General features: G+C 41.3%; 1 protein-coding gene across 4 annotated transcripts in view; it reads left to right on the top strand.

Annotated features, from left to right (window-relative positions):
- Nvl (nuclear VCP like) overlaps positions 1-20,054 on the top strand; it is a 77,200-nt gene extending 57,146 nt beyond the window's left edge. Inside the window, exon 24 of one of the 4 annotated variants that reach the window (XR_009584664.1) lies at positions 13,561-20,054. The gene's annotated coding sequence lies outside the window, so the exon portion shown is untranslated. The other 3 variants (XR_009584665.1, XR_009584662.1, XR_009584663.1) reach the window with 3 other exon arrangements.
- The last annotated feature ends 7,534 nt before the right edge of the window (positions 20,055-27,588 follow it).

Below are 27,588 nucleotides of genomic sequence, written 5' to 3'. Positions count from 1 at the left end.
GGTTACTTTATTCCTAAGTTTTTATTATATGTCATTCTACAAAGTCTTTGATGTTACAGATTGATGGGGCTGGAGAAATGACTTAGTAATTAAGAGTACCTACTGCTCTTTCAGAAGACCAAGTTTGATTCCCAGCAACCACATAAGCAGCTCAAAACTGCCTATACTCCTAGCTCCAGGGGATCCTGCACCTCTGGCTTCCACAGTCACCTGTGATCATGTGAATGTAACCCCCTATCATATACACACAATATACTTTTTTAAGAATAAAATATATTTTTATAAAAAGAATGAAATTGATAGTGGGCTGGTGAGATGACTCAATAGGTAAAGGCACTTGCTACCAAGCCTCACAACCTGATTTTGATCTGGGGACCCTTATGGTAGAAGGAAAGAACTAACTCTGACCTCTGTGGGTGGATCTCTCTCTCTCTCTCTCTCTCTCTCTCTCTCTCTCTCTCTCTCTCTCTCTCTCTCCCTCTCCCCCCCCCCTCACACACACACACAAAATTGGAAAAATCAGGGATATAAAAGTCAACAAGCCTCTTTTCTTGAGGACTTCACAGAGATTTGTAGGTACTGAGCAAAGTGGCACTGTTCAGTGAAGGACATAAAGGAAAACGGTGCTAGATCCCAGGAAAAGACCAAGAGGCCAGCAGGACCAGTAGAGGTAGGTGATAGGTGATTGAGGGTGATCGGGGAATTAGAAGTAAATGCCAAATGGAAACATCTTCAGGCATATCAGAGATCTTCCTGATAACGGATTGTTAGGTCTAAGTACATTTATTTCTGGTAGCCTCGGGATAAAAGACAGATTGTATGAGAGGTGACAGTTGTGGTACAAGTTGAACGGAAGTCAGTTACTGGGCAGAAAATAGATCCAATGTTTCTGCAGATAACATCTTTTGAATATATGTGCTCTTTTGTAGTATTCCCAACTCAATAGGATCTTTTGATACCCACATTTTATAAAAACAAAGATTGAGATTTTGCTGATAGTAACAACTAACAGCTTTATTTTTCTACTCTGGCTATCTAACTTTTCTCTTTTGAAGAAGACACATCCTTGTGTTTCAAAATGTCTGGAATTGTATCTACTGTCCTCTCACTTTTAAAGATTTAGCCATCTTAAATATATTTTGTAGCCAAGTGTGCTGGCACATGCCTTTAATCCCGGTACTTGGGAGGCAGATGGATGAATCTGTCAATTCAAGACCAGCCAAGACTGTGTTATGGACTATCTAAAACAAACAAAAAACCTCACAAAAGTACATTTTGTGTCATACACTGCTGACATGATGGGGGAGCAAGCTCAGAAGAACTTTGATGCTTAATTTGGTGTGGGCCAAGTACTGCTAATTGTTTCTTGATACCCATTCTTTCTTTTCCCTTTGTTAAGAGGAGCCTAGAAATCCAGCCAGCTACCTGGGCTGGTAGGTCATGGATCTTAGAGAAGAGCCTACTGCCACCGTATAGACCAGCATAATTCCTAACTGCAGTCTAAAGAATTGACACAGATCAGTGCACCTCTCACCCACAGCTAAGAAGCTTTTCGCAGCAAACAGAGCCCGTTACAGAAAACCACAACTGGCTGGAATGCAGACATAACTGATGTGGGGTTCCTGGCCTCAAACAGATACAACTGCAACATACCTCCTGGACCTAAGGCTCAGGGAGTATCAAGGAAGAGGGAGTAGAAAGATTGTTAAGAGCCAGAAGAGCAGGAAGTCTGCTGTGATATCGTGTCTCCTAAACGTGACAAGGAGGCTACGCCCATGATACCTCAGTAATATGCCTGTCTAACAAGATCTAACAATGACGGTACTAATAGACCTCCTAATGCAAAAGGTTTGAGATCTCATGGGTCCTATCCCTTGACAAGAACAATAGGCAACTGATGACTGCTGAGAGAAAATTATTCTCTCCCAGGGTTGAGCCCCCCCTTCCCCTTCTCCCCCCACCCAATAAAAAGTGGCCAGCCCTGAAACATTAAACTGACTTTACAGGTTGTATGTGTGTGTGACGATAAGAAAAAGGGCACTGATTAAAGAGGGGTGGGAGGAATAGGAGGAGTTTGAGGAAGGGAAGGGAGGAAGTAATTAATTATATTTTTAAATTTGTTTAAGGACTTTTATGCTGGTTGTGATGGGTGCATGCCTTTAATCCTAACACTCGGGAGGCAGAAGCAGGCAGATCTTAGTCTGAGGACAACCTGGTCTTTACAGTGAGTTTCAGGCCAGCCAGGACTATATAGCAAGACCTTGTCTCCAAAAGAGGAGGTTGTAGGGAGCTTCTGTAGGGAAAGCAAATAAGGTCTGGCTAACATAACAGAACTGTTAATAGTTTATCGTCCTGTCCTAGACAGAACCAACTTGGAGCAGCAAGCATTGAATATACGTGTTATGATCGATGGCAGAGATTCTGGGTATGTCATCAAAAAGCCACAGAAGAAAAGTGTTAAAATACCCATCATCTGTCAAATGGATCAGCACTGCTTTCATATTCCAGAATATGATCCAGCCATGGCAATTACACAGCAGGATCCACTCACTGGTAGTGTAGAAGCTACCCTCTAGATCATATGTATAATGAACTTAATAACACATTTCAACCTTCTAGTAGTTTGGAAGATAATATTCAGTAGGAGCTATATTTTAAAACTTGGGTTTTGATAGTTCTCAGCCAATAGTGGGTGATAATCTCAGGATGCATGGTGTGGCAGTGAGTCAGTGGGCATCTAAGCACAACGTTCAAAAGTACAGACGTACTGATGCTGCTGTAAGTGGTTGGTTTTGGAGGAGTAGAGGCTAGATGGCTTCATAAAGTAGGACTTGGAAGTGCTGTTGACATCTTGGTTAGGAATGTTCTTCACCAAGTTTCTTGCTAGCTCACCTCTCCCTTCTTGTGCAAGAACCTTTGAGACCCTACCCTTCCAACTTAAGGATGAGAAACCAACCCCAAGATCAGAAATTTAACTGTGTAGGAGTACCCAGAAGTAGTACCCAGATGGGGAAAAATGGCACCTTGAACTAAATTTCAGGTTGCTTTGCTGCCCTACCAGCAAATGTCCTGACTTCATTTTGTCAGGGTACTCTTTCAGCCAGCCCAACCCTGTACCACTGAGTAACTACCTATATCTGCCTTGGCAGCACATTCAGGATTTCTTGTGACCCAGATGTATAACCCAAACAACTGAATGTATAAACAAAAACAAACTGCTGTGTTCTTTCAAAACAAATATTACAAAGTTACTCACCTAAACCTGACAACAATGTCATTGTGGTTTTTGCCTTTATAAATGCCACATCCCTGAACTTTGGGGCAAGAATTCTTTGTGACAAGAGCCTGCTCTTTATAGTAAATAAAGAACTCTTTCTCTTAAAGAACTCTTATTTGGCCTTATTGTGGTCTGTAACTTTCTCTCTCAGACTGCAACAGATACACTGTGCTGCTAGAATCCCACAGTACCAGAGCACGCCAGTTGGAGTGAAAACCTTCAGAACCAGTTTTTACTGTTTTCAAGTTGATCTTGTATCCTGACCACTGCAGAACTTCACACATTTGATAAAAGTTTTCTAAGGAGTTTAATTATGCAAGGATCAGGAGTGTGAGGTAGCAGAAGTCCCAAGTCTTAACCTCCCTAGGGTTTGGGCTATGGGTTTTGAGGTAAAGAAGTGTGCAACAATCTAGAGTGGCAGCTAGGCTTGTAACCCAGCCCTTATGAGGCTGCAGCTGGAGGATCTTAGCTTGGACTATATAGGGACTTCCAGCCCTTCCTGAGCTACATACAGAGATCCTGTCTCAAAAAAGAAAAATAAAAGCCAGATAATGAAAAGCAAAATGAAAAGAAATGACCATTGAACTGAGAGAACTTGGCAGAGCGAAGAACTTGGCTGCACTGAACATGTTCCGGTGTCCACACAGGGAGCTAAAGAGGCCCTGGATTCCCTTGAATAAAGACAACTTGGGGCTTGTGTGATGTAATTTCTGCTGTGAGTCACTAACCTCCAATACAAGAACCGGCCATTTTGATGATTTGCCCACATAGGGCACAACTTGTAGTTTTTTTTATCTAAGGACCTGTGCTGTTGTGCACAGCCTGTCCATGTAGGCTAGGCAGATTAATTTTGTGCTTACTGTTTGCCAACCCGACTTTGGTTTGGACAGCATCATTAGTTGGGGCTAGACATTGATCCATGTGCTTTTAGTTCATTGAAGTTTTACAACCTTAAAAGGAGCTTTTCTGAATTAAGATGGTTGACGACACCGACCCACTGAGTGCAAGATTCTTGAATAAACCAGCCACTTGACGTAGGTGACACTGAAGTATCTGCAAAGAAAGAAGGAAAGCTTTGAGAAAGCAGAACAGCAGGAGAGGAAGTTCATTATTGAAGCCTTAGCTCCAAGTGGTGAATGATCAGCTTCTGATGAGAGCAGAGAACTACTGTGAAAGGCAAGAAGAAGGCCTAGCAATTAAAAGAACAAAGGAAGTAGGGGGAGAGGTGACACCAACTGAAAACAGCCAGAGAAGGAAAACACAAAATAGAGACTGGCTGCTCTACCACAGACAAGTAACATCTCCAGGGCATGGAGCGCCACCTATTTTAAAATTTATTTTGTTACTTTGTTTTTTTTTTTTTTTTTTTTTTTGAGACAAGCCCTCTCTATTTAGCCCTGGTTGTCCTGAGCCACTCTATGTAGACCAGGCTGGCCTCAAACTCAGAAAGATCTGTCTGTCTCTGCCTCCCAAGTGCTGGGATTAAAAGTGTGTGTGCCACCATGTCCCTCTTACTTTAAAAACTAATATATTCTCAGTTTTACTCTTAAGTTCTTCCCTATATTTATGTCCTATCTTTTTTTTTTCTCTCTGTTTAAAGGAGATATTTCTGAGAATAAGGTCTCACGTAGCTCATGCTGGCCTCTAACTTTCTGTGTAGTGGAGGATGACTTGGCATCCCCCTCCCAATCCCCCTCCCACTCTTTCTGAATGTGGGAGTTACAAGCATGTACCACCATGTTTGGTTTTATGTGCTGATCCAGGGATTGCATGTACCTTACCATCTGAGTCACATCCCCAGCCCTGATTATAGGAGCTGTATAGTGTGCTGGCTAGTCTTATGTCAGCTTGACACAAACTAGAGTCATCTGAAAGGAAGGAAACTCAATTAAGAAAATGTCTCCATAAGATACAGCTATAAGGCATTTTCTTAATTAGTCATTGATGGGGGAGAGCCCAGCCCATTGTGGATTGTGCTATCCTTGGACTGGTGGTCCTGGGTTCTATAAGAAATCAGACTAAGCAAGCCAATAAGCAGTACCCCTCCAAGGCCTATGCATCAGCTCCTGCCTCCAGGTTCCTGCCCTGTTTGAGTTGCTGTCCTGACTTCCTTTGATAATGAACAGTGATGTGAAGTTGTAAGCCAATGAACACTTTCCTTCTCAATTGCTTTTGGTCATGGTGTTCTGCTGCAACAATTGAAACCCTAACCAAGACATATAGAGACTGTTTAAGTCAAAGATTAAATCAGAGCAATTGAAATATATGCATACAGTGTTTTAAGTGCTTTCCCTGTTCTCTTTAATTTCTCTTATTTGATAGCAAATTTTGTAGCCCATTTTTGTCCTTGCTCATACTCTTCACCCCCTCTCTCTCAGCTGTCAACATAGGACGTGAATTGAGGACAGAATGAACTCAATAAAGTAGAAAGGAATAATAAAGAGAAAATAATGAAATGGAAACGAAAAGAATAAGATAAAAAATGAAAGTTGATTTTTTGAAAAGGTAAATAAGACTGACAAGTCCTTAACCAAGCAAAACAGAGAACCAAATCAAAAAAATTAGAAATGGAAAGGAAGACATTACAACAGATAGCCCATGAAACCCAGAGGATCAATAAGGAATACCTTGAAAATGTGTATTCCAACACATGGGAAAATCTAGAGGAAACAGGTAAGTGTGTAGAAATAGCTGGCCTACCAAAACTAAATCAAGGCTGTATAAAACAACTGAAGCAGATAATAATGAGCAATAAAAATTGAAGTAGTAATAAAAAGAGTCCCAAAATAAAACCACTCAGTCCTGAATGGAGTCAACTGCTAAGTTCTACCAGATGTTTTGTGAAGAACTAATACTAATGTTGAAAGAAATACTACCAAACTCATGTTATGGAGCTAGTATTATTTTGACACCAAAACTGCTAAGTACAGGCAAAAAGAAGATTGTAAACCAATGATCTTGATGAATATTGTCTTAATTTCGATTTTATTGCTATGAAGAGACACCATGACCATGGCAACATTTAATTGAGGCTGGCTTACAGTTTCAGAGGTTTAATCTATTATAGTCATGGCAGGAAACATGGCCATATCCTGGCTGACATGGTTCTGAAAAAGCAGCTGAGAGTTCTACATCTTGATCTGCAGGCAGCAAGGAGAAGACTGTGTATCACACTAGGCATAGCTTGAGCATATAGGAGACTTCAAAGCCTGTCCTCACAGTGACACACCTACTCCATCATGGCCATACCTCCTGTTAGTGTCACTCCCAACAGGCTAAACATTCAAACACATGAGTCCATGGGGGGGGGCATACATATTCAAACCACCACAAACATGGATGTAAAACTTATTAAGTCAGACATGTGGCACATACCTTTAAATCTAGCATGTGGCAGGCAGAGGAGGAGGACCTCTGTGTGTTTGAGGCTAGCTTGATTTACAGAATTCCAGGCCATCTAGAGCTACAGAGTGAAACAGCAAAAAACACAAACCAGAAACTAAACAAAAGAAAATAACAAAATATCTCTCTCAATAAGATACTTGCAAACTGAAGCCAAACAACACATTAAAAGGATTATTCACCATATCAAGTGTGTTTTATTCCTGGGATGCAAGTGTAGTTTAATATGCAAATTAAAAATGAAATTTACAACATTAAAAAATGGAGAAATGCCTTATGGTCATTTAAATAGATACAGAAAAGGCCTTTAACAAAGTTGAACATCTCCTTCATAATTAAAAATCCTGAACTTGAAATAGAAGGAATGTACTTCAACACATTAAATCTACAGTAAAAAATATGATAAATGGGGAAAAAATAGCATTTTTCTCTGAAATCAGGAATGAGAGTGGTGTTACAGAAAATTATGAGCCACCATGTGGGAGCTAGGGATTGAACCTAGGTCCTCTGGAAGAGCAGTCAGTACTTTTAACTGCTTTTCAGCCCAAATTTTATGTCCTGCAGTTTTTGTTTGTTATTTTACCGTGTAGCTCCGGCTGTCCTGGAACTCACTGTGTAGATCAGGGTGGCCTGGAGCTCAGAGATGTACTTGCTTGTGTCACCCAGGTGCTGGGATTAAAGGTGTGTGCCACCATGCTCAGCTACCTTTTACTCTAATGATAGTGGTGTTTTCTTAAAGGCGTGTGTGTGCAAGTCTTAGCCTGCTCTATACTTCTTTCTGAATGTGGGCAGGTTCTTTGAACTATGAATGTCACTTTCGAGATCTCTTTTCCAGGCATATTAGGGCCCCCAGTCCCCTTCCACACTGGGCCAGTGAGGCCCTAATTATTCCCTTAGGACTTAGGATAGAGAATGGTGTGGGAGAGGTAGTATCACACCAGTGGGGCAGCACAGTTTCTGATCAGGTCCCTCCTCTCCTGTCTGTCCACTCAAGACAGTGATTCTTAGTGTAAAAGCCTTTGGGATGGTCCTCTTTGCCTAAGAACTTTCTCTGTCCCTTTCACATCACAGGGATTCTACTGTTCAAGATCACTCCATAGTGAAATGGGGCTGAAGCTGATTAATGTGCAACTCTACTTTCTCACTGCTCAGAGAGACTTAAAAAAACTCGTGTAACGTGAGAAAGAAGATACAGTAAATGTACAATTTCATGAAGAGCTGAAAAAACACCATTGGTGAGACTGTCCTTAAATTGTCTCAGGAGTCAGGGTAGGGATGTGCTTCCCTTGACCACTGGGTTAATTCTCTATGGTTTCTACTGCTTCCTTTGCACTCTCCTCTCTTACTTTTCTGACCTACTCCCACTCTTTCACCCTTCCCCTAAGGTAACACTCCAGAGAAGCCACTGACACCCTGATTCTTGTCTCAGGGTTGGTTTCAGTAAAACTGAAAAATCAAACAATTGTATAGGAAAGGCTTCTAGAAAGAGGACCTCTGAGCTGAGAACTGAGCACAACGAAGGAGTTGGCTCTATCGGAACCAGTACAGGAAAAGTGGAGGAGGCCCTAATTTGACAAAGTTGTGAGCATGGAACAAAGGAATGTTCTGGGGCTGGCACACAGCAATGACCAGGGAGGAGAGGACACAATATGCAAGAGGCAGGCACGAGCCACATACGGCTGCCCATCACAAATACATGTGCAATGTGTGTGTGGCATGCCTGCTTTCTCTTTCCATCTCAGCTTTCCTTACTTCAGTGAACCCAAGCTGGAGGCAGAAACAGATTACTGCAGCCCCTGGAATATGAGATTCCAGGAGAGTATCCATCCATCACCATGAATAATTAGCTTCCCACTCACTGAAATTCTGTCTCATCTTTTAGATACCCCAGTTTCCAACTAAAGACATCACTTCCCACCCTTCTGTCATATGTGAGCAAGGAGAAGCTCTTTGTGGATATCTAACTAAAGAGTGTCATCGCAGACAATGGACAGGCTTTAAACTTAGAACAAAGGAGGCTCAGAACTGGTTCCAGTTCCCCACCACAGTAAGAGGAGACTTGGCCAACATGAAAGAAGTTATCTCATATTTTTGATTCTCATTTTTTACTTTTATTATTATTGTTTTGTTGTTGTTGTTGTTTTGAGATAGGGTTTCTCTGTGCAACTGCCCTGGCTGTCCAGGCACTCTCTTTGTCGGTTGGCCTTGAATTCACAGAGATGTGCCTGCCTCTGCCTCCCCAGTGCTGGGATTAAAGGCATGCACCACCACACCTGGCTTTCTTTTCCTTTTAATGAGGACCAGATTATTCATGTCCGAATGTGCACATTAAAAGGAGATGATGTTAAACTGAAGCAGGATGGCCATTTACCTGAGGTGTGCATGCACTGCTTCCTGTTGAAAACAGAGATGAGGGGCTGGAGAGATGGCTCAATGGTTAAGAGCATTGGCTGCTCTTCCAGAGGACACCAGTTTGATTCCCAGCACCCACATGGCAGCTCACAACTGTCTGGTCAAATTCTAGTGGATCCAACTCCCTCACACAAACACCAAATGTACATAAAAATAAATAAATTTAAAAAAGAAAACATAGATGATAGGGGAGGTGCCTCAGTGGGTAAATGCTTGAGACTCAAGATGTAGATACAAGTTTAAAGCCCCAGAAACTACATAAAGCTGAGTGCAGTGGAGACTGCCAAGTGTTTCTCCTTCCCAGCCTCCGTGGGACCATACTTAAGACTATAGGTTTATGCCACACAGTCTATGAGTCTTTCTAGGCTTTTTTTTTTTTTTTTTTTTTTTTTTTTTTTTGTGGAAGAAAATTTCCCCAAGTAGTAATGTAACCATATAACACAGAGAAAAGACGACAATGGAATATATTAAAAAAAAAAAAAAAAAAACAAACCAGTAAGTACATTTTGATTGACAGCATAGCTCATTAGCAGTTTTTATTAAAGTAAAACTTAATATTAAAAATCATGTAGTAAAGTAGGAATTTCATGATGTGCTTACAAAGTGATAGACATGGGTGAAGACAACAGCAGGAATTATAATTCATTAAGCAGGTTGACTGAAAACCAGAGTGATTTCTTGATATTTTGGAGCTCTGAGTTTAAATTGGAGCAAGACAGCTTCTGACCATCACCGATTCCAAGTTTAACCAGGCAAAAATCCAGGCTGTGAAGATAGCTCATTGGCAGAGCTCTTGTTGAGTATGTATGATACTCTAAGTTAAATTACCAGTGAGAGAGACAGGGTCGAGGAGATATTTCCACATTGTCAGCTATTATAAAATGTTAGAGAGGGTTTTCTTTGGCAGTGGTGACATTTATTTACTCAGAACTTTGTTCTTTTTTGGAGGCCTCTTTATCCTTGAGTAGAGACTAATTGTGTCATCCATCACAAAATTATACAGCACTTTGAACCATGAGTTGTAGTGGGGGAGGTTATCATATTTAGCTGCTATTTTCCGCACCTGGAAGTGAAAAAACACAGCGAGTGTTACAGAGTCCTCAAGATGACGGTGAGTGTCTGACACAGACAGAGGGACAACATAGGAAAGCAGCCAAAGGACAATGCCTTTGCTCAGGGTCCTTCAGACCCCTGCAGTTCTTCATGAATAAAGATGGCCTTCAGACCACATGCACATACACAGCTCTGTCATACTCTACCCTGGACATACGGCAAAGCCAGTAGTAATCAGTTTAGCTTAGCAGCTGGATCAGAGAGACCCTGGAGTTATAAAATTGTAAAATGACAGAACCAGTTCAGAGTTCAGACCCTGAAAAAGCACTTAAAACATTATTGAAAACAGAGTATATTATCAACCAGGATAAAATAAAAGTTGATATTTTTTCATATTTTAAGGGCATAAGATAAAAAGTCAGTAATTTCTTAATACTTGGAATTATCATAGAGAATTTATTAGTCTTATGTCCAATGCAATTCAAATGCTGATATAAGTCCTTGGGTGTCTAAATACTTTACAATGTTGTGAACAGCTGGAAAATATATATACTTAGAAATTGTTTCGTGAATAACAAATCTCAAAAGTAAATAAAAAACATACTTTAAAAATTGGGATATTAGTTGGGCATGGTGGCACATGCCATTAATCTCAACAAACAGGAGGCAGAGGCAGGTGGATCTCTGAGTTAGAGGCCAGCCTGGTCTACTTAGTGAGCTTCAGGACAGCAAGGTACAGACTGAGACCCTGTCTCCAAAACAAACCAAAACAAAACAAAAAAGGTATATTAAAATTTTTGTGCCCCATAATTAACTATTGGGATGATTGCAAAGCACTCTAAATATACTTTAAAAAACCAATAAATTGTTCATTTTAAATGGGTATTAGCACATTTTAAATGGGTATTTAGCCATTCAATAATTATGTCATAAGGGTTGGGATACAGCTCAGTGATAAAGTATTTGCCCACTATGTGTTATTGTTGTATTTACTGTGTCATAAACAAATAGATAAAATATCCATTTTGTTATTGTATTTATACTAACAATGCAGTGCATACATAAACTTTAACTACTGTAATTGGCTATGCCATGAGTAGCAGGTAGCTATTCAGAAGCAAGGAACTCCACTATACATATCACAGAAAGCTCAGAAAAGGCTATCCTTGTGAGGTTTAAGGCTAGTTGTAATATTGTCTCAGGAAAAAGAAGATGGCATGGATGAAAGAGGGACATGAATAGTTGCTGAGGTACCATGGCTGTTAAATAAACTGATGTCAGAACTAAGTTTTTAGTACAGGGTCGTCTGTAGAAATTACACATACTTATATATATATATACTTAGATGACGGTGAGTGTCTGACACAGACAGAGGGACAACATAGGAAAGCATATATATATATGGCTTCTGTTAGAAAAGTAATTATCTTCAAAGTGTTACTACCCTTATTTTTTCCAACTAGAGTCTTATAAAAAATAATAACAAGGCCAGCATACACCTTCAATATCAGAACTTTGGAAGCAGAGTCAGATGAATCTTTGAGTTCAAGGCGAGCCTGGCCTACATAGCAAGTTCGAGAACTGTCAGGGCTACATAGTGAGACCCTAGCTCAAAAAACCAATAATGATGATAACAATAATTCAGTGCTTCACAGAGGGGAAAAACAAAAGCTGAACTCTGTTCATAGTAGAGCAACATTAAGGAATTGGAGGCATCACATCACATAAACTCAAGGTTGTGTTCACACAACTATGTGCTTCATTTACAAAAGTCTTGTATTATGATAATGTAAAGTCTATCAAAAAGCTGAAATAGTCAAATGAATCTCCAGACACTTTATGAGTTTAACATTTTTGCAACAAAATTATCCTCTGCGATGCTCTCTACAAAATGAACTAAAACCATTTGTTCTCCTTGCTGAAAGTTGCAGACATAATTCATAGTTGTTCAATATCATTGCTCAATATTTCACTATGCATTATTTTATAAAGCACATTTATAAAGCCACATTGCAGGTACATAGCTCTGTTTTCCATAGAGAGACAAGGTCCCTGCCTGAGGAGGAGGAGTATAGATTACACATTGATGTCCATTCATTTTGCAGATCATTTTTGCAGGTCACCTCATCTTTATTTCCTAAAGGGGCGGGAAGATTATAGGATCCCGAGGGCAGGTGAAAGACTACTGCAAAATTGTGTCTTCTCGATAGATTCAGTTAAAAATCAGGCAGAGCTGGTTAAAGTTCCCCTAGCTGAGGCACTTTGGCCCTTAAAGGGTGCTGGGGTATGGAAAGTCAGTTTTTTTCAGGGAAGTGATCCCTGTTAATTTCCCATGCTTTGTTAAGGACACTACACCCATGAAAACAAGGAGAGGGTTGATTAGACTCAGTGGGATATGAAAAGAGGACATAAAATTGGAAGGAGAATTTGGCAGGGTCACTTGGAAGGAGAATTTGGCAGTGTCTGGGCCTGCTAAGAGTTGGGGATTGATATTGTCAAAATATGCATAAAATTCTCAAAGGATGAAATAAAGAATAAACGTATCATAACAGAGCCCATCAGCTCAACGTGATGGACTGATGTTCACTTTACAAATGAATTTAATTTTAATTGAGTTATTTTATCAAACAATCCATTGTACACATCTTCTGACACTTCTGAATTCTAATTGTAACCACCAACGAAATGTAAGAATCCAAGAGAGTGAACTTCAGTAAAATTAGGCTGTCAGATACTTGATGTACACTGTGCTTTATTTTTTTTATTTTGAAGTGAATTTTTTAAAGATTTATTTATTATGTATTTGAAACAGATAAGTGATAACAGCAGAAACTCAGTTTTCTTCTTTTAAATTGAAACACAGGCTTCTTGATATATTTTAGGTATAATCATTCAATATAAAATTTTAAAATCCAACTTGATCCCATATTTTGAAGTGATATGTACCATTAGGTGGTATGTCAGAACTTGTAATTCTGAATTTTAATTCTAGAGAAGGAAAATTTCTAAAAGTCTGGAGTGGCTGGCCACTATGCTTCTTTGAAAGCACAGGCCATGGGACCCAGAGACTCTGGATCCAGGAGAGTGAAATAGAGAGTGTTATGGGTGGCACTTTGCGTGGTTAGACACTCACCAGATATGTCTCATCTAAACAGGGAGGCAGGGAATTTAGAACAGCTGCAATTAGAACACACTCTTTCAAATCAGAGAGTGGAGATAAACTAACATGACTTTCAGACTCAGGCATTTTAAACTTTCCTTTTTTTAAAATCAAATATAACTATTTTTACTGCCTACATGTCTTTGAGAAGTAATCTGTATTAGACATTTGTTTTATACAAACAGTTATAGATGTGATAAAACTAAACTTGGTCAAAATGTACATCTAAAATGTGTCTTTATTTTTTATTTTTTAGGTTTCTTGGAGACAGAGTTTCTCTGTGTAGCCCTATCTGTCCTGAAACACACTCTGTAGACCAGGCTGCCCTCGAACTCCCAGAGATTCGTCTGTCTCTGCCTCCTGAGTGCTGGGATTGAAAGCATGCGCCATCATTGCCTGGCAAATTGAATATTTATTAACTTTGAAGACTGAATGGTATTTTTTTTCTCTGTGTAGTAAAACATCAATCAAGAGAAATAATTCCATTTCTAGCTCAATCTGGCTCTGGGAGTTTTAGTCAGCAGGAAGATACAATACAGTAAATGAATCTAGCTTTCAGCGTTCCTGGCTAAGATCCACCTAAGCACACTGCTCTGGGCCTTAAGCACACTTACAACAAGCTTGGTAAAACTGACCTGAGTTAAAAGTTCAGTACTTTATATGTTTTCTTAATTCTTGACCTCTGTTTGGAAAAAGCTGTACTGTTTTCAATATATTGGCATCCCACCACTCTGTCTCAATATGCAGGGTAAACTGCCTGTGTTTACCCTGCATTGAATGAATGAGTTGAATGGAGAAGCCTCCCTTTTAATACAGTAACAATCAACATTCATGCTCTCTCCATCACTCTCTCCCAGACAGAAAACGAACCCAGAGCCTTATACATGCCAAGCACACACACTACTGCTGAGGACCAGATTCGAAAAGTTAGAGTAGGTAACCTGGGGAGGTATGCGTAGAGTCAGCGACTGATCACTTGGCAGATTTTTTTCTAAGGGTAAAAAGCTTGATTTTCCAGGACAGACCTGATTGTTACCAATGGGGGCTCCAACTGATGGTGTCAAGTGTAGGCCAGCACTGATTGTGGCAGTTCTGAGGACCAGAGCTGGTGGCTCCTGGTGGGGCCAGAGCTGATGGTTCCTGACAAGGGCTGCTACTGATGGTAGCAAGCAACTAGGGAAAAGGAAAGGAGGAAAAAAAGAGACTGTACGCTTAACTATTACTGGTCAAGCTCTTAAAAATAAATGACCACAACTGGCACAGTGGCTGAATATTTAGCCATGGATAGAATAAAATGATCACACATCTTTATCATTTCTTCCAACTCAGGAAAAATCATGGAAGAAAGGTATTGCAAAGAGTATAAGAGACAGGATAAGGGAGAGAAGGTTGTGAAACTATTTCCTCTGAAACATTTCTCCATACAGGGAAGCTCATTAAGACTCAGAAAGTCAACAGAACCTTTAAAGCTTAGGAAATAACTCAAGTCTCAGGAGGTTCCTAAAACATACAGGATTTACAAGACCCCACTACAAGTTTGTTTAGCAATTTCAACTGCTCTGGAGAGAAGACTTTCTGATGTACTAAGATATTTGTAAATTGTGCAGGGAGCTACAAGGATCCAATTTTCACAAGTCATCACCCATGCTGGGGTGTAGCTGATGTTGATCCATCCATGCTCCTGCTAGTAACCCCAATATAGCTACTGGTTCAGTGAACTAAGCTTGGATGGAATTGTTTTCTTAGTCTTTCATTACTGCTATATCTTGTTGGAAAGAGATGTTTGTTTATATCTCCCCAGGAAAAGTCATATAGCATCAAAATTTTTGATTGAGTTTCATATATTAAGCATAATATTCTTGGGATACCAACATATAGATGTTTGTTATTGTATTCTTCTGCCTCCACCTCTGGGTTGTGGGATTACACATGTGCCTTGTTTAATGCCACACTAGACCCTGGTCCCTGGGCTTCCTGCATGCTAAGCAAATACACCAAGATTGCTTCTATCCCAGCCCACCAGAACGTGTCTCCAAACTAACTTTTCCTAGTCACCCACATTATACAGTTAATTCTTCTTACAACCCAAAGGGCCGAGAGCCAGTAATGTCTTCACTTCTTAATGAAGAAACTAAAATAGAGAAAGAGTGGATATGAGCAAAGTTCCACAGTTGACAAGGCACAGGGGAAGAATTTGTACTGAGGCACTCTGCCTCCAAAGCACATCATCTTAAGCATGTGACATTTGGTGTCACTTTTATTGACTGTACTTAGTATTACTAAAAATAATCTTAAGTGTTTCAGTGACCCTTTGTCCAAATAATAAAATTGCTTTGAGAGTGTCTTGTACAAAAAAAAAAAAAAAAAAAAAAAAATGTGTGAGCCTGGACTGGAGAGATGGCTCAGCCATTAAGAGCACTGGTTGTTCTTCTAGAAGACACAGGTTTGATCCCAGCACCCATGTGGTGGCTCACAACTGTCTGTATCTCCAATTACAAGAAATCCAGTAGCTTCTTCTGACCTCTGTGGGTACAATGCACATAAGTGGTGCACAAACATACATGCGGGCAAAACAAACAACACATTAAAAAAAAGTGTATCTGAGCTATTCCTTGGCATTCTCAACTAACCATGCTTTGAGGTTTTTCTTTTCCTTCAAAAGAAGTCATCAAGAACTCAGCATCATTTGGTTGAATGCTTGATGCTGGTAGTTGTCATCTTCTGGTTAAATCTCTGCCTCCTTGAGGTGTTGTCTGTGGCTGTCTTGGTTCTTTCCCACTGTCTTCAGTTGCTCCAGGGCTTGGGGAACCTACCAGGCTGTCATCTCAAAACAACAGCAAGTGTGACTGAGACAACGTGATCTTTTTTATTGTTCTTGGATCTTGTCTGTGACTCAATGGCAGACTTCCTGAAAGGTAGGGAGTGTGTGAACAACTCAGACAGAACCCACTCTCAAGCCCTTTATGCTGGAACAACCAGCCACATCCGCCACAGAATGCCTTCAGCTTTGATGGTGTGGTTTTTGCTGGTGGTGGAACCCAGGGCCTTCCCAGTACATGCTGCTATCACTGGGCTACATGGAGTTCCAGGAGCAGGTTCTGCCGAAGGACGTGGAGGTTATTTCTGGCCCCTGGGAACTCTTCTTTGCTGTTGTTTCCCTTGTTCTCTCTGGTAAGCCAGCAGTACATGGTTTATCCTGTTGCTTTCAAGGTGCTGCCAGCCTCCTGGTAGCTGCTAACCACCAGTGCCACTTGTTTTCACAAGAATTCTCAGCCTTGAAATCCCCCATGATCTCTTTTGCAGGGAGTTCATTCTTCTGAAGAATTTTCCGTTACCTGCTTCTCGCCATTAGAAAAATTCTAATAACTGTCTGTGTCCAAGTTCTTCCCTTCAAAGAACACCCTGCTTTACAAGCTGGCTATGAGGCTGGCTTGGATGCTTTTGGCTTCTTATCTCTCCTTTCCATTGTAAGACATTCATTCTACAACCAAAGGGGGTGAGATTCAGAGCCTACCCAACTGCTGCCAGCCTTCACAGAGTCAGGCGAAGGAGGGTGAATGGATCCCCGGACTGCGTAGCTTCATACTTTCTTCTAACCTTTGCAGGCACCAGCCACACAGCCGTTGCACTTTTTTTTTCTTCTTCTTTAAAATGTATCACTAAGGATTGGAGAGATGGCTCAGCAGTTGAAAGCACTGGTTACTCTTCCAGAGGACCTGGTTCATTTCCCAGCACCCACATGGTAGGTCACTGTAGTGACAACTCCAGTCCCAGGGGATCTGATGTCTCCTTGGACCCTGCATGGACATACTTTCAGGCAAACACTCATGCATACAAACTATAAATAAAATCTCCAAATTAAAGCATTTTCACTGCTTTGAAAATTAGCATGTGTAAATAGCATATATACGCAGAAAAATACATATATACATTAAAAAGTAAAATAATGATAATGCCTGGGTGTGCTGCTTAGAGGAAGTTTGTATGTGTTGCATCATGAATTATTCCGCATCAGCTAAACTGTTGATATTACACTTCTTTGTTAGATTTATTTCTAGATCTATTTTAAAGTTTTATAAATGGTTTTAAAGATTATTTACTTATTATGTATACAGTATTCTGCCTGCATGCCAGAAGAGGGCACCAGATCTCATTAGAGATGGTCATGAGCCACCATGCGGTTACTGGAAATTGAACTCAGGATCTCTGGAAGAACAGCCAGTGCTCTTAACCTTTGAACCATCTCTCCAGCCCTAAATGTTATTTTTCTATTCATGTATTTCTATTTTTCATTTCTCACTTGATAGTATGTGAAAATACCAGAACGCTTTGTATAATGGTTTTCAACACAGCAATCTTGCAAAAATTTCTCATTTGATTCTGACAAGTCAGCTCTCTTGGTATTTGTAAACAGATGCTTCCAAAAAGCGTTAAGTCTTACTAACCTCCCACCCCCACCAAAATTTCTTTTTAAGTTGTCTTATGCTTTCCTCTTTTACTCTGCTGTTTTCTGCCAATACTGAATTCCAGAAGGCATGATTGGCTCCTCGGCTTTCTGGGGATAATCACTCTTGCAGAGGCTCTTGCTGTAGTATGGCACTAGCGTAGTAGATTCGAAATGAAGATGTAAGCTGTCCAAGCTGCTCAGCTTGAGGACAAACCATCTTTCATGCAGCTCTTCACAGTAAGCAGCTCAGCTGAGGGGCATCTCTCCAACCATAGAGGCCCAGCATCCCGGGAAGGCTGTGCAGCAGAAGAAGCTGGGGCAGGAGGAGGCAGTCTGGTACATAGATGCTGAGACTTGAGAGCTCGTGGAATGTAAGATGTGAGCAGTAAATGCACGTGATCCCCTCAGCACCGCGCAGGAGCAGCTGCCCTGAAGGAGGCTAGAGAAGCAAGGACAAACAGGCAAGGTGGTGTTTCCGAAACAACACTAAGGCTTCTCTAGTTGCAGACAATTTTGGAAGATACAATTTTGGAAGTGTCTTAATGGAAAATTCATGTATGCTAATTTTCTAAGGCAGTGCTAAGTTATAAAAAATAGAGAGTTTATTTATTTTTATTTTATGTGTATGAGTGTTTGCCTGAATGTATGTCTGTGTACCACATGCATGCGGTGCCCAAAGAGGCATCAGAACTCCTTGGAATGGAGTGATGGATGGTGAGCCACCAGATGGGTGCTGGGAAATAGAGCCAGGTCCTCTGGAAGAGCAGCCAGTGCTCTTAGCTGATGAGCCATCTCTCCAGGCCCAGTGATACATTTTAAAAGAAGTAAGCTATTTATTGAGGAATAATTACTTATTGGATGCTATTTCCAGAAATACAGAGCAAAAATTATTGCAAATCAGTTTGGTTGAAGCAAAAAGGAATGTTTATAGGAAATGCCCTCTACAAATATTATTACTAAAGCTTCCCATAGGCCAGCACTTCTCAATGCTGTTATTAGTTTTAGTTGCATGTGTGTGCCTCAGGTGTCTTCTTCAGTTGTTGCCCACCATATTTTTTGAGGCAGGGTCTCTCTCTGCACCTTGAGCTTGCTGATAAGGCTAGCCTGTTTCAGCAGTGGCTCCAGGGACCCTCCTGTCTCTGCCTCCCAGAGAGCTATTCCAGGAGCCATCTCTCCAGCCCCCAGTGATACATTTTAAAAGAAGTAAGAGAAGCTATTTATTGGGCAATAATTACTTATTGGATGCTATTTCCAGAAATACAGAGCAAAAAGTATTGAGATTCAGTCTGGATGTCGCAAAAAAGGAATGTTTATAGAAATGCCCTCTACAAATATTATTACTAAAGCTTCCCATAGGCCAGCACTTCTCAATGCCGTTATTAGCTTGAATCATTTTTTTAGCTGAATCGTCTTATAGTTGAATCATTTTTTAAATTATCATTTAAAAAGTTGCCAATCTATTGTGTGAGTTTTCCTGGGGATCACCTCAAACAGAACATCAATGACAGAGCAAAGAAGCAACTCCACATGTCTTGGTAAACTAGTATGTTTGTTGGGGTTCCTTATAGGAATGTAGTTAAAGGTTATTTACAAGAATGTGGGTGGCTGCCTCAGCCAGCATGGGTGATGATAAGAAATGCTGCATCCACTAGGCTCTCTGCAGACCTTGCAGGCAGCGTACCACGTGAGAACACAACTCTGACTCCAGGGTATGAGGGGTGATCTGTGCTGTCTGGGAGGACACACAAAACCATGGTGCCGGCTCCAGGTCCTGTGGCTCAGGTATGCCAAAATAAAGCATGGGCAGCTGCTCTCAGATGGGCAGTGTACAGCAAGAGCCCTAAGCTCAGACACCTGGGTAGCCCAGCAGTGGACTAGTGGATGCTAGCCAGGCAGGCAGGCTCTCTGGGGTGTGCTGAACTCTCACGCAGCTGACGAAGGAAACGGAGTTTAGTTGAGAGGGTTCTGAAATAACAAAAACAGAGATGTTTTTTGGTGAGGTCTCCAGAAGAATCCACAGAAAGAAATACCTCCGGGAAGTGCTTGGAAACTGCTAGAGTGGTAGGAAGTACTGGTGCATTCCTGTAATACTGGTACTTAGGACACAGAAGCAGTGATGCTGCTCCCTCCATACATGCATACATGCATACATACAATGCATCTCTGTCAAGGGTGTTTTGCAAAAACAGTTTTATTTAACAAGGGAACATAGCATTTGGATTAACATTTGGAAATTAGTTCATAGTAATGCCTCCAAAACTGTGTTTTTACCAGTGTCATGGAATAAAGGTATGTTAATTGAATATCCCTTGATTTAGCTGTGTTGGTTCAGGGTAATTTTAATCTGGCACTTATCTCTTAAAAAATAAGGACTAAGATAGTGGTGTCATACACCTTTAATCCCAGTGCTTGGGAGGCAGAGACAGGTGGATCTCTATGAGTTTGAGGCTAGCCTGGTCTATAGAGTGATTTCCAGGACAGCCAGGGCTACACAGAAACACCATGTCTCAAAAGAAAGAAAAAAAAAGAAAGAAAGAAAAGAAAAGAAGAACAACCAACAAAACAAACAAACAAAACAAAAACCCTCAAACCCAACAACAACAACAAAACTCATATAAACACTTCAACACAATATTTTAACATCAACATTCTGATGCATCTACATATCCAGTTGATACTGGAATCAACCTTTGCCATATTGATTCTTTTTTAAACTATGAAACAGAATCTTTAACAGGTCAACCCACTGCAGTTGGTTGGTATTCACCCTTTAGTTCATGGGTTGCTTCTTTGTTAAGGCCTCCGATCATTGTAGAATGGAGTTCCTAAGGCTGCCTTGTCTTGGTCCTTTTCCTTCCTAGTTCTACACTGTGGGAGTCTATTCAAGGGATGCAACCAGTGGTGGTTCTCTCTATGTATACATGTGGTGAGCTATGTGAAGTGTGTGGTTTTTTTATTAGCAGATGTACCATGTCTAGTTGTCTTTCTGTCATCTTAGGTTTTCTTTTTTGATGCAAAAGTGGTCATTAATTTCAAAACAAGTTCTTTCGAGAAATGTTGGTTGATGACTTACTTCTGTTACAAAGTTGAGCAACTGTCAGGCAATGACAAATTCTGGCATCATATTCTATATTCACAAGAAATTTTTTCTTACATTAGACTTGAGGTATCACACATTCTTTATGTCACCCAAGAGTATCAGTTTTAGAAGGCAGCCAGAAAAGGCTTCAATGACTGACTTGGAATATGCCAAGATTCCCAACTGCTGACTTGCAGCAATCTGTGGTTTCTACTCTACTTGGTGATCTTCACCAACATGGGATAAAATGAACAAAATCAGACCATCTCGGGAGAAGAACTGATAATGGTACAGTGGATATGCTCTGTCTAGAAAATCAGATGCTGCTCCAAATACTGGCACCTGAAGGAATCTATGACAACCCTCAGCTCACTCAGATGACAGGAGACAGGGAGACAAGGAGGACCCTGGCCCTCAGTGATCTTAGCGCCAGTGAAAGCAGAGCCACGGAGTCAGGCTGGATGGAACTGACCCTCATACGTCAGTAGATGAGGCTTGAGGCAGAGAAATCCATGGCTTCTCCCTTCCCTCTAACCTCTTGGGTTCCCTGTTAGCCAACCCTAGCCAGAATCCAGGTGATTTGAAAACCTGAGGAAGGGCCTGCAGGGCTGCCTCTTTGCTATTCAGAATAGGAAAGACCCAAGAAATGTAGCAGGAAGTGGTCAGAGGGCAAACTGGCATGGTGTAGTGCAAATGCCCAGGGTGATGGGGACAAAAGAAGTTCCCCTCCTTACCTCTCAGGGGCCTGTAAAACACAGCCACAGTAAGATCCAGCTTCAGGTATTCTGGTTTCCAAAGTGGAGATGTGCCTAGCTCTGTGTACCTATCCTGCAGGGGTGACCATAACTGGGCAAACTTGTATAAAACTATTAAAATGACCACCCACTGCCTCTAGAGCAGTGGTTTTCAACCTCCCTAATGCCTCGACCCTTTAATTTAGTTCCTCATGTTGTGGTGACCCCCCCCAACCATAAAATTATTTTTGTTGCTATTTCATAACTTTAATTTTGTTATTGTTACGGAGCATTATGTAAATAGTGTAAGACTTGGGGTCTCACAGCTCAGGAGTTCAAGATGGCGCCCTTCCCAGAAACTCCCACAGACCACGACTCAATGCAAAAGCAAGAGGTTTAATTTAACCATTGCACAATGGGGTCACCCCTGCCGGTCAGCAAAGAGTGGCCCCGAGAGACAAAGACCTTAGGTTTTTAAAAGAAAAAGTGTGGGAAATTTGAAGTTGCAGTCTTGGCAATTTAAGATTGGATGAGGAAGCTACAAAGATAAATGGTTAGTCTTAGGTGCTCAAGCTTGGCCAGTCCTGCCAAGTGTGGATGCAGCTACAATTAAAGGTGGGGGTGGTGAGCTCATCCTTGAAGATCAGGGCTTCGGACTTTTGGCTGGAGGTCAGGAGCTACTCAGAAGAAGGATTGAGGCCGTCTGGGTTGGTTGCTAAGAAACATCTCGAAGACAAGGGTCTGGTCATTCTTTTTGCTGAGTGAAGGTCATTGCTTGCTCTGTTTTTTTTTCTATCTGTCCTCACAGATAGGGTCACATTTCTCTGTTCTCTGGAAAGGTACTAAGAGGCTTTAGCTTAACCTAGACCTAAAACTCAAAACTATAGGCTTTAGAAGACATACAGGTTACAAAGTTAGTCTAACCCTTTCAATAGATGATATATGGGTGTGATCCACAAGTTGAGAACCACTGCTCTAGAGATCGCCCAGGGACATACAGTACGTGAAGAAATATTTACTCCAGAGAATCTGGATTTTGGCAAGGAGAGAAGCGCCTGTAGCATCTGAATAGGTATCTATCTATCTATCTATCTATCTATCTATCTATCTATCTATCTATCTATCTATCTTTCCAGCTCAGCTTGGCAGCACTGCATCCCAAGCAGGTCAACCTAGGCTCCCTATCCCCAGCTCCCAGTCTAGGGCTTCAGTGTTTCCTTGCAGAGGCAGGTTGCCAACATTTCTTATCTGTTGTTTTTTAAAAAAAAAACAAACGAAAATCCCAACCATTCTATTTTACCAATATAGACTCGGGAGCCAGATGCTGGGGTGAAAACATACTAACATACTAGCTCAGAGAGGCAGAGAAAGCACTCAGCTGACCTTCCTTTTCAGCTCAGTTCTGGATGGAAAAAACCCAAAAGGCTTACTAGCTCAGCTGACAACCCAGGAGGAAAAGGCCAAAAAAGCCAAGGCCAGAGGCTTGCTAGCTCAAAGCCCAAAACGCCCCAGAAGCCGGAGAGCTAAAACCTAAGCCTAAGTCAAAGAGCTAAAGCCAAAAAAACCCTTTCCACGATGTTTTAAATATCTTCAACTCAAAGTCCCTCCTAACTCTTTAATTCCAGTCAGCTGACTTTTTGCTCTGCCTCTTGACCTAGGGTTAACTATTAAATCCTGTGTACAGAAAACTCTTGGATTAAAGATGTGTGCTAGGGCTGGGTGCTCCACAGCATAATCACCTATTTACAATAAACAGAAAGTTCTTAGATTAAAGGTGTGTGCTAGGGCTCAACCACACCAAACAAGAAACAGTATTTTACAGTTCACAATTTTGGGGTTTACAGTGGGCTCAGACATTGGGTGCTTAGCAGCTAGGAGGAGGCTGGCAGTTCCTTGAGAGCAGCAGGCACTGCTAGGCTACCAGCAAGAACCAAGGACAGCAAAGAAGAGCCATCCAGAGTCAGAAGAAGTCAACATGTCTGACCTCCAGACCTTCCCGGGAAGCTCTAGGTGTGCTCTGTAACAGTGGCATGCTCACAGGATGCCCTAGCTTCTGCCTCCAGCAATGGTAACAACTCCTCACCCAGAAACTGAAAGCCCACGAGGCAGCCATGGATGAGTAGGCCAGCTGGGAAGAGCGCCAGAGCTGCTTCTACCACGAGCTCTTTCCACAGCTCAACATCCTTCCAAGAATTCTGAGGCAGGCTCCATTGATAAGATCTAGAAACAGTAGACTGATTGCATAATTGCAAGGTACGTCAGCTGTGACACAAAGACTCTAGCTTGATAGCTCTTCCAAGCCCTGGAGAAGGTAGAACCACGAAACATGTTCAGGCACTGAGATCTCCATAAAGATGAGCTGCCAGCAAGTCTTAGGACAGACGGTGCTGAATTTGTAAACAAAAACCGGACCTTATTAATGAAGGTGAGGAAGCGGAAGAACGGAGCCACATATATTCTTGACAAGAACATACAGTTTTACAATCACATTGAGAAACAGTTGTTATTAAGTTAAGCACACACTGACTGCCTAGCCATTCCACTCCTAGCTTCTCTCCCTAGGGATATGAATACATGCTCAGCAGAGCCCTGTCTGTGACAGAGCCAGACTTGGTAGAGATACCAATCAGTAGGGAGCAGAGCAAACAGGCTCCGCACAATGGAGTCCTGCTACAGCAGCGTGTAGATGCATGTAGGAGCCTCAAAAACTAGGTTGAAGAAAATGAGCCTTGCTCAACAGAATCTAGGCAATGTGCCATTGTTCACATGAAAGCATTAAAAGGCAAATTCAGTCTGGCACAGGAAAGTAGGTCATCAGTTGTCTCGGTTGCAGGTGTGTCAGGGTTCTATCATGAACAGCAAAGTGAACATTTTGGGTGATGGAAACATCCTTTACCTTGATTGTAAGGAAGAGATGATGTATACACTAGTCCCGGATGAGGAACTGCACACTAAATATAGGCATTTCATTTTGTATTATATCCCTCAGCTCTACTAGAAGCTGTTGAAAACGTAGTCATCAATTTCCTGGAAGTCCGTATTTTCTCCCTGTCTCTTATTTATTGTTGTTGAAATCCAGAGTTCAGCTGTTGCATATGAGTTTTTCATTTTCTTATTTTTATTTTTAATTATTATTATTATTTTGTTACTATCTTAACCCTTTTGAGCTACTCTAAAAATAAATTCATCTCCTTCAGCTGTGGTCAACGGGAACTCCAAGGTCAAGGTTGTTGCAGACTCAGTGTCCAGTGAGGACTGGACCCTGCTTCACGGACATGCCTGCTCAGTACAGCTTCCCAGGCTAATGTGCAAACAACCCCCTCCCCCCCCCATCTTGTGAAAATACAGACTATGGATTTGGGGCTCCAAACATGCCCTGGTGGGGAGGGAGATTTCTGAGTTCCCTTCTTTCATGGAACCCTGTAAATGTACCATTTTGGGACTAAGTCTCAACCTTTGAGTTTTAGCAGTTTTAGTGATCTTTTAAAGATAATATTGGTGTGGACATGTGATGGCTGTTCTTGGTTGTCAACTTGATTATATCTGGAATTAACTAAAACCCTGAGGGCTGGATACACCGTGAGGGGCTCTGCTTTTCTTTAAGAGGGGGTGTTTGTTTGTTGTTGATGATGATGTTTTTGTTGTTTTGCTGGTTTGTTTGTTTGGAGACAGGGTTTTGATGTATAGTCCTGCAACTAACCCTGTAGACAAGGTTGGCCTCAAACTCAGAGACCCACCTCTGATCTAGGACATGCCTTCTGCTGGTGGCCTATCTAAAAGACACAGAAGAAGGAAGCTTCTACCCTTTGCCTGCTTGCCCTTGCCCTCCATACCAAGTCCATTCCCTCACTGGCATTATAGCCTACTTTTTCAAGATTCTGTTGTATACTATAGTCCAGCTGAGACGTCAGCCTCAGGGACTGAACAACTGCTGGATTCTTGGACCTTCTATTGGTAGACAGTCATTGTTGGATTAGCTGGACCACAGCCTGTAAAGCATTCTGATAAACCCTCTTTCACCTAGCACTCGAGGAGGCAGAGGCAGGTACAGCTCTGTGAGTTGGGAACCAACCTAGTCTTCAAATCAAGTCCAGGAGAGCCAAGGCTACACAGAAAACCCCTGTGTCTTTAAAAAATAAAAAATAAATAAATAAATACAAATTCCCTTTCTATACAAATATACAAATATGTACACACACACACTATATTGGCTCTGTTCCTCTAGAGAACCCTGAATAATATAGTATCTATTTTCATTGTATAGACGTATTTGTATATTTATATGGTGTTGAATATTGGTCCTAGACTCTACTGTACCCCTGAGCCACATTCCTGTCCTGTCTTATGTTTGATCACATTAGCATTCCTATTACCACCATGATCAAGGCCTGAAACCGTCCATAATGTCTAAAGTTTTGTTTAGAAAACCTGTTCCCCCTTGCATATCCCAACTGCAAAATAAAATGCTTGCTTTTAGTTATTTTGTGATTTTCTTTTCTTTTCTTTTTTAAATTCATATATGAGCAAAAGGACACTGGCATGGTATTTTTCTCATTTTTTTAAAGCAAAAAGTCATCGTGCTGTAATACTGTTTTTCACTTTGTTGCTTCCCATAGCAGCTTGACTGGGCTGTGTGGTAAGACCTTACTTACCTCAAACAACAAATCCACCAAGATGGGAATGCCACTATTGAACCATTAGAGAATAAGACTTGGGTCCAATCTTAAATTTCCCAACACTCTTTTTCTCTTTAAAATGTATATTTCATATCTCTTTTTGCCCCATTTTCCCTTTTTCATTGTATATCTGCATAAGAATGATCACTAATAACCACATCACATAGTCAGCCCTAGGTTATCTTAAAATCTCCTCTGCCGATGACATTAATCCAAAACTTTTCAATTTAGCCTCCGGCAGAGTCTTAGGACAAAGGCAATAGGCAGTCTGAGTTGTTGCCAAAATATCACAGGAATGGTCTCTAACATTCCTCCTCTCTGAAACCTCTTGCTGGGCCTCCATAATCCAAATCACCCTCATCACTACTGTCTTCCAAGTTTGCCCTCAGAGCCCTGCCTACAGCATTCAAATGCTTTTCTAGTTCCAAGTCCCAAGGTCTTCCATATTCCTTCAAACACCAACATGGTCAAGCTTGTCACAGCAGTAACCCAGTTCCTGGTACCAATTTTATGCCTTTTACTATTCTAGTGTTGTTAAGAGATGTCATGGCCAAGGCAGCTTATAGAAGAAAGCATTTAATTGAGGGCTTGCTTTCAGTTTCAAAGAGTTAGTCCATGATCATTACGGTGGGGTTGGGGGAAAGCATGGCACTAGGCAGGCAGGTATGGCTCAAAGAGATGAGAACCTTAAAGAAAGGCTAAGGAGAAATGGAATAAAGAGAATGGTGTCCTGGGGTAAGACAGCTAATCCTGCAGTTTGGAAAATTAGTAAACCCAAGAGATTTATTTAGTTTAAAAAGCATCAACATGTCAAAGCTTATGCAAATATAATCAAGGAGGGGCCTGGGCACCAGCCCCAGTATGTGGCAGAACTTGGCAGTTTCGCTGTGGTTCTGGATTTAAGGCTACAGGAGTGAAGGGTTGTAGAATCTTTCTGTGTGGTTAAGGTCTTAAGAGTCTGGCATATGCTGAAAGAATGTCCCCAGGCTTGAGCAGCATGCAAGCAATAAAGGACGTTTATTCTATAGAAGTCCAGCATGCTGGGGCCACCACCTTTACAATATGGACCCGGAGCAGAGTTTGAAGGTCCCTTTTAAAACCAGAAAGGGGAATTCCTGCTGTGGCTCTGTAACCTCTATTGAGCACCAGCCAATCCCAATCAAGGTCAGGACTTTTCAAACCTGTAGTTAAACATCCTTATCTTCCCCAGACCAGATGTCGTGGCTGTTTCTGATTAGTTGCCCCTTTTCTGTGGTCTTCCCTGCAACTCCTAGGCCTGTTCTGTCTAGCAAGAAAATGAAACCTATCATGGAATTGTTCAAGCTTATTCAGCCAGGCTCTCTCAAAG

The sequence above is a fragment of the Meriones unguiculatus genome, chromosome 11, assembly GCF_030254825.1.
Source record: "Meriones unguiculatus strain TT.TT164.6M chromosome 11, Bangor_MerUng_6.1, whole genome shotgun sequence".
NCBI lineage: Eukaryota > Metazoa > Chordata > Mammalia > Rodentia > Muridae > Meriones > Meriones unguiculatus.
The sequence above is the reverse complement of the archived record's forward strand: the minus strand, read 5'-3'. Positions and strand labels throughout refer to the sequence as shown.